The sequence below is a fragment of the Cydia splendana genome, chromosome 17 (genome assembly GCF_910591565.1).
Source record: "Cydia splendana chromosome 17, ilCydSple1.2, whole genome shotgun sequence".
NCBI lineage: Eukaryota > Metazoa > Arthropoda > Insecta > Lepidoptera > Tortricidae > Cydia > Cydia splendana.
In genome coordinates this window covers 5906346-5914557 of record NC_085976.1, presented here as the reverse complement: position 1 = coordinate 5914557, position 8212 = coordinate 5906346, and positions in this window count along the sequence as shown.

Genomic DNA, 8212 nt, shown 5'->3' with positions numbered 1-8212 from the left:
GATCGCACTCACTCAACTACTAGTTAATGGTAATGATAGATACGCGCGCCGGCGTCGGTCCGTTGCGTGGCACTGATCGCGCGCAGGCGCAGGTTTGTAGCGTATATATCTAATGCGCCCAACAAGTTAACTGGACAAAATAACTATAGCTCTACCACTTATCTAAGGCGGTCGGAAAAGACGTTGCTCGGTGATTTTTCTAGTAGTAGGGCCGTAGTTTTGGGACTACAACTAGTTTATACATTACATTTTTACTTACTTAATTTGATAATAAATCGGATTCATGTAACCAAGCCTTCAAGTTGAAGGCTTCAACAAGTTCGTAGATGTCCAAATTGACTTCTTACCGACCACCTCAGTTAAACGGTAGACCATCGGTAGAGAATCGGTAGAGAGTATAGAATTAGAGGCCGTAACACTAACCGGTAATGTACGTACTTGCGCTTATTCTGATTATAATAAAGTTCCGAAAGTATATTTAATTATTTGCCCTTGCGTTTATAATCAATTAATCATATAGATATCCTACATAAATATAATATTATGTTTAAGAAAAGTTTTCTTGACAGATTACATACCTAAATATCAGTATGTCACTTTATGCTTCTTCTGACGAATTCCTCTTAAAAAAAACATTCTCTTTTTTACGGTTCCGTACCTCAAAAGGAAATAAAACCGGCCAAGTGCGAGTCGGACTCACCCACTGAGGGTTCCGTACAAATAAAACTTTTTTCTATTACAAATGTATAATTTTCAGATTTTGCCTGTATTTTTAGTGTGACGATATTACTGGCCAAATTTCATAGTTCTAGGTCAACGGAAAGTACCCTATAAATTTTGATTCCCTTGAGAGGGTCGAATACGTTTTTTGCGGCATAAAATAAATATAGGTACATCTATCTAATTAATACGGCATAATATACCTACGTGACGGCCTACGCACGATCATATCGGGCACCTTCGGCGCCCTCATAAAACATATTAAGGCCCCATTCGCTCGCACGAGAGCTTTTTCAACGCGCGTTAAAAAAGCGCTTGAATCTGTCCGCACTCTAAATTCGATTTAACGACCAAGGCTTAAAGTCGAAAATCCAACAACGCTTGATAAAAAGCGCCACCGCTGTCGTGTGAATAAATACACATGTATCCATTTGTGTCATTCAAACGCTTTTTTAACGCGCGTTGTAAAAGCGCCCGTGAGAATGAGGCCTAAGAGTAGGGCGCAGCCCAACTTAGAGGGCGCACTCCTATGCCGGGCGTCATAGCGCCCTCATAGGTACTAAAAGTGTTGGACATAGCCCGACGTACGGGGTACGGGGCGCGCTCCAATCATGGGCAAAGGCAGGTAAGGCAGCTGGAGCTCAAATTTTACATACAATGTATGCCCCTCTATATAAATTCTTTAAAACTATAAAAGCTTTGCTGGATTAGTCCATTTAGTTACAATAGCTAGAAATAGGTTGATTTTATTGCGACTCTTGTGTGGTTTGGACTTTAGAAGCCGGATATTACGTTATCGTGTCTTTTAACGTGAATTAAGAGCCCATCAACGTGCACACTAGCGCCACTGCTAAATAATCGTGATTATTTAAATTTAACGACAGGTATTTAAAAAGGGGGGCCGCTACGTACTGTATTGTGTATTTAAGTACCTTTTGAATACCTTTAGACAGTTGAAATTTTCACAGATGATGTATTTCTGTTGCCGCTATAACAACAAATACTAAAAACAGAATAAAATAAAGATTTAAATGGGGCTCCCATACAACAAACGTGATTTTTGACCAAATTTTTTTCGGGCGTGGTCAGTACTTGGATGGGTGACCGTTTTTTTTTTGCATTTTTTTTCCGTTTTTTTTTCATTATGGTACGGAACCCTTCGTGCGCGAGTCCGACTCGCACTTGCCCGGTTTTATAAACGTTTTTCACCTTAGTAGCTAGGTGTCAGACGTCATAATTCCCAAGAATCTAGTACTCTGCAGACCCAGTATGATGATCGACATTATCGACGTGACAAGTGCGTGTCGGACTCGCGTTTCAAGGGTTCCTTACATTAAGCCCGACTCACGCTTGACTGCACATTTCTAATAGGCGGGGAAGAAACTTTGAATTGTTCGAGAACATCAGTGCATTGTGTCCTACAGTATATTTGTGTTTGGAATATAATAAAACACTATTTTGTGGTGATTTTGTGAATGTATATGTGTAAAGTTATCTCTAAAAAATATATTGAGAATTTTAAAAATAAAATATGTTAAAATATAGTTTTTAATAAGATCTAATTCTACAGTAGTGATTTTTTATTCAAAGGTTATGTGGTATAACTAAGTATTTTATTTTACACTGTAACTAAAATATGCACCACTTTTTTAGTGGTGCATACGTCAAGCAAGAGTAATAAAAGTGCTTAAAATAAATAATTACAATACAACACGATATTAGGTATTTTACTCAATCTAAATAAAAAAAAAGAATAGGGGATTTTATTTTTACTATTTTTAAACAATCATAACGAATTTTAGCCCACGCGCATTAATTCTACAGATTTTTTTTTTAATGCACCATAAAGCCTGTATTGAATGTTATCACAGCGCAGCGTCAAGGAAACTCCTATTAATACACTGAGCGTTTGACACAAATTTACACAATTGTAAAAATGGTTATCCTTAAATTATTTAAATGATCGGCGCGGGACGGGAGGGGAAGCAATGGCGATAACTCAAGAGCAACGCGTCGACTTAGGAGTTAGCAAACGCTTAGCTGCTTTGTTACTGCACACCGTTGTATGGGGACCTTGCACTTTGAGACTATGCGCTGAAACTTGGCACAGTTGATTCTTAGCTGGTCTTGAGCAGATACAGACCGGGAGACCTCGAGAGCCACGTCTCATTTAGTGGGAGGGAGGGGGGGAAGTTCGACGCCGCCGCGCTTCACTTGGAGCAACATTTCTCTAAAACTATACCTATTAGGGAATGTAATATATCATTTTCGGATAAATTAAGGATGAGGAATCTAGTTTTGGAACAAAAACAATGCACTTTCTAACAAAAAAAAAGCATAAAGTAGAAAAGACTAAAAAACGTATTTTTGATTTTTTCATAATTACCAATTTTTTTTTAAAGTATAGCAGGAATCTGAAAACAAAAAATACAGTCGTAAAGCTACACTTATTACGTTTAAGAAAATATATAGTTTAATATACAAAACTGTTGATAAATGGGAGATAAAAAATAATATTAAGCGTGGGTCAGAGTGATCTCAATACAAAATATGATGAATGTGGGAAAGTTACTTATAATTTGTTCTACAATCGTTTATTTTTCTTGTTTTTCGTAAATAACTCGTAAACGGTAGCCCACAGCAAAAAAATATCTTTTACGTAAATAATCTGTTTCAGATTTCTTATAAAATAAGTACTACTGTTTTTCGGTACCATCAATATTAAAAAAAATATTGAAGGGAGAAAATAAATACTTAGGTCCCCTTTTTTAGTCATTCGTAAATAACTCGTAAACGAAGGCCAATAGCAAAACAATTTTTAGTACATGAATAATTTACATAAAATTTCCTACAAAAAAGGTCATTCGAACTTTTTCGCTAGGATCAATATTAAAAACGATATTAAAGAGAGAAAATAAATTCTAAGGTCCCCTTTTTAAATATTGATCCTAGCGAAAAAGTTTGAATAACCTTTTTTGTAGGAAATTTTATGCTAATTATTCTTGTGTTAAAATATATTTTGCTATTGGACATCCTTTACGAGTTATTTACGAATGACTAAAAACGAGGACCTTAGTATTTATTTTCTCCCTTCAATATTTTTTTTAATATTGACCTTAGCGAAAAAAAGGAGCACTTATTTTATAAGAAATCTTAAACAGATTATTTACGTAAAAGATATTTTTTTGCTGTGGGCTACCGTTTACGAGTTATTTACGAAATTATTAAAAAATAAACGATTGTAGAACAAATTATAAGTAACTTTCCCACATTCATAATATTTTGTATTGAGATCACTCTGGCCCACGCTTAATATTATTTTTTATCTCCCATTTATCAACAGTTTTGTATATTAAACTATATATTTTCTTAAACGTAATAAGTGTAGCTTTACGACTGTATTTTTTGTTTTCAGATTCCTGCTATACTTTAAAAAAAATTGGTAATTATGAAAAAATCAAAAATACGTTTTTTAGTCTTTTCTACTTTATGCTTTTTTTTTGTTAGAAAGTGCATTGTTTTTGTTCCAAAACTAGATTCCTCATCCTTAATTTATCCGAAAATGATATATAACATTCCCTAATAGGTATAGTTTTAGAGAAATGTATGAGACGTGGCTCTCGAGGTCTCCCGGTCTGTATCTGCTCATGACCAGCTAAGAATCAACTGTGCCAAGTTTCAGCGCATAGTCACAAAGTGCAAGGTGTCGTGCACTAACAAACTAGCTAGCTAGTTATATACAGGATAGAGAAAAACATGGGCTCCGTTTATTTAGAAGAATTAGTACCGCCACCACCATTTAACCTACTCGATACTGGTTTCGACCGTAATGCAAGCTGGATAAACCTTTTTGTGAAACCTTTAAGTGCGAAGGGCGCCTCAGGCACCATGTATGTAAAGTGCGCTGAATTTAAGCGTGAAGGGCGCCGCAGGCGCCCTGTATGTCTTTGCACGCTGAATGACCTTTAAGTGTGACGTGTGTGTGACTAATAATGATTATGTGCCAGCGCCCTATATATGTATGAGCGCGCGAAGCGCGCTGGATGTCGGGCTTCGCCCGACCTTTAAGTGTGAAGGGAGCCCGAGACGCCCTGAACGTAAGAGCGCGCGTTCGCGCGCTTGATGTCGGGCTTCGCCCGACCTTTAAGTGTGAAGGCCGCCGCAGGCGCCCTGTATGTAAGAGCGCGCAAAGCGCGCTGAATGTCGGGCTTCGCCCGACCCTTAAGTGTGAAGGGCGCCGCAGGCGCCCTGTTTATAATAGCGCGCGAGGCGCGCAGGATGTCGGGCTTCGCCCGACCTTTAAGTGTAAAGGGCGCGTTAATAATAGCGCGCGAGGCGCGCAGGATGTCGGGCTTCGCCCGACCTTTAAGTGTAAAGGGCGCCGCAGGCGCCCTGTATGTAAGAGCGCGCGAAGCGCGCTGAATGTCGGGCTTCGCCTCGACCTTTAAGTGTGACTAATAATGTTCATGTGCCAGCGGCACTCGGTCGGAATCCAGGACCCACCTCCCCGACCAACCTCCCTATAAGTGACTCGGAGGTATATATACGCGACAGGAAAAATTTCGATGGCGCGATGTAGAACATTCCAAATTCAAATATTTACTGACGCCTTGTTTTGGATTATATGATACTTGTGCTTCCTCGATGTGTTTGTGTCTATCTATAGAAGTGATAAATACAAAATGGCCATTATTCTTTTTTTTTCTGAAAAACGATATCTGAGGACCCGACGGCCCCTTAACGCGGATCTCAAGTGAAATTTGAACAAAACGGTCGCCATCATGGTTTTTTATTTATTTTCGACCCGATCTTGATGAAAATGTATATCTGAGGGTCCCAGAGGCTCCATAACAAGAATCTGAACTCGAAATTTAACGAAACAGCCGCCATCTTGATTTTCTTTATTTTCGACCCGATCTTGATGAAAATCGATATCTAAGGGTCCGAGAGGCCCCTTAACACGAATCTTAACTCGCAAAACGGCCGCCATTTTGATTTTCTTTATTTTCGACCCGATCTTGATGAAAATCGATATCTGAGGGTCCGAGAGGCCCCTTAACAAGAATCTGAATTAAAAATTTAACAAAACGGCCACCATTTTGATTTTCTTTATTTTCGACCCGTTCTTGATGAAAATCGATATCTGAGGGTCCGAGAGGCCCCTTAACACGAATCTTAACTCGAAATTTAACAAAACTGTCGCCATCTTGATTTTCTTTATTTTCGGCCGGATCTTGATATAAATCGATATCTGAGGGTCCGAGAGGCCCCTTAACACGAATCTGAAGTCGCAATTTAACGAAACGGCCGCCATTTTGATTTTCTTTATTTTCGACCCGATCTTGATGAAAATCGATATCTGAGGATCCGAGAGGCCCCTTAACAAGAATCTGAATTCAAAATTTAACAAAACGGCCGCCATTTTGATTTTCTTCATTTTCGACCCGATCTTGATGAAAACACGAATCTGAAGTCGCAATTTAACGAAACGGCCGCCATCTTGATTTTCTTTATTTTCGGCCGGATCTTGATATAAATCGATATCTGAGGGTCCGAGAGGCCCCTTAACACGAATCTTAACTCGAAATTTAACAAAACTGTCGCCATCTTGATTTTCTTTATTTTCGGCCGGATCTTGATATAAATCGATATCTGAGGGTCCGAGAGGCCCCTTAACACGAATCTGAAGTCGCAATTTAACGAAACGGCCGCCATTTTGATTTTCTTTATTTTCGACCCGATCTTGATGAAAATCGATATCTGAGGATCCGAGAGGCCCCTTAACAAGAATCTGAATTCAAAATTTAACAAAACGGCCGCCATTTTGATTTTCTTCATTTTCGACCCGATCTTGATGAAAACACGAATCTGAAGTCGCAATTTAACGAAACGGCCGCCATCTTGATTTTCTTTATTTTCGGCCGGATCTTGATATAAATCGATATCTGAGGGTCCGAGAGGCCCCTTAACACGAATCTGAAGTCGCAATTTAACGAAACGGCCGCCATTTTGATTTTCTTTATTTTCGACCCGATCTTGATGAAAATCGATATCTGAGGATCCGAGAGGCCCCTTAACAAGAATCTGAATTCAAAATTTAACAAAACGGCCGCCATTTTGATTTTCTTCATTTTCGACCCGATCTTGATGAAAATCGATATCTGAGGGTCCGAGAGGCCCCTTAACACGAATCTGAAGTCGCAATTTTACGAAACGGCCGCCATCTTGATTTTCTTTATTTTCGACCCGATCTTGATGAAAATCGATATCTGAGGGTCCGAGAGGCCCCTTAACGCGAATCTGAATTCAAAATTTAACAAAACGGCCGCCATTTTTATTTTCTTTATTTTCGACCCGATCTTGATGAAAATCGATATCTGAGGGTCCGAGAGGCCCCTTAACACGAATCTGAAGTCGCAATTTAACGAAACGGCCGCCATTTTGATTTTCTTCATTTTCGACCCGATTTTGATGAAAATCGATATCTGAGGATCCGAGAGGCCCCTTAACAAGAATGTGAATTCAAAGTTTAACAAAACGGCGGCCATTTTATTTTCTTTATTTTCGACCCGATCTTGATGAAAATCGATATCTGAGGGTCCGAGAGGCCCCTTAACACGAATCTTAACTCGACATTTAACGAAACGGTCGCCATCTTAATTTTCTTTATTTTTGACCCGATCTTGATGAAAATCGATATTTGAGGGTCCGAGAGGCCCCTTAACACGAATCTGAACTCGAAATTTAACGAAACAGCCGTCATCTTGATTTTCTTTATTTTCGACCCGATCTTGATGAAAATCGTTATCTGAGGGTCCGAGAGGCCCTTTAACACGAATCTGAAGTTGCAATTTAACGAAACGGCCGCCATTTTGATTTTCTTTATTTTCCACCCGATCTTGATGAAAATCGATATCTGAGGGTCCGAGAGGCCCCTTAACAAGAGACTGAATTTAAAAATTATCAAAACGTCCGCCATTTTGATTTTCTTTTCAAATAACAAGATGAGGTATTTGAAAAGAAAATCAAAATGTTTGTTATATATGGTTTCGAGCAGGTGATGGGAGTAGAAGTCAAACACCTTATGTGTGAAAGTATAAGAACGTATATTCTCTAAATGCCTGCCTATATATACACCGTTAGGTTGCGCTGACACAAGCAATATGCGTTTTATGTCGCAGTAAACCAAAGCGTTACTGCTAAACACTAAAACTGGCTAATCGCCATATTACACCTCCCCCGAAAGTTCCTCTCACCGCCGGGGTGGCAGAAGAAAAAATTTAAACGCATGTTATACTTGTTTACAATTTTTGCTAAAATCAATAAAAAAAATATTAATAAATTATATAGGTATAATGCAAACAATCTTTATTTAGCTTGATTTTATGTGTCGTATTAATGTCGTAGTCCTTGTAAAAAAAATACCGTTATCTTTTAATAAGAAAATATTATTTTCACTTAAAATGTTATCATCTCTCAAACGTTAAAATAT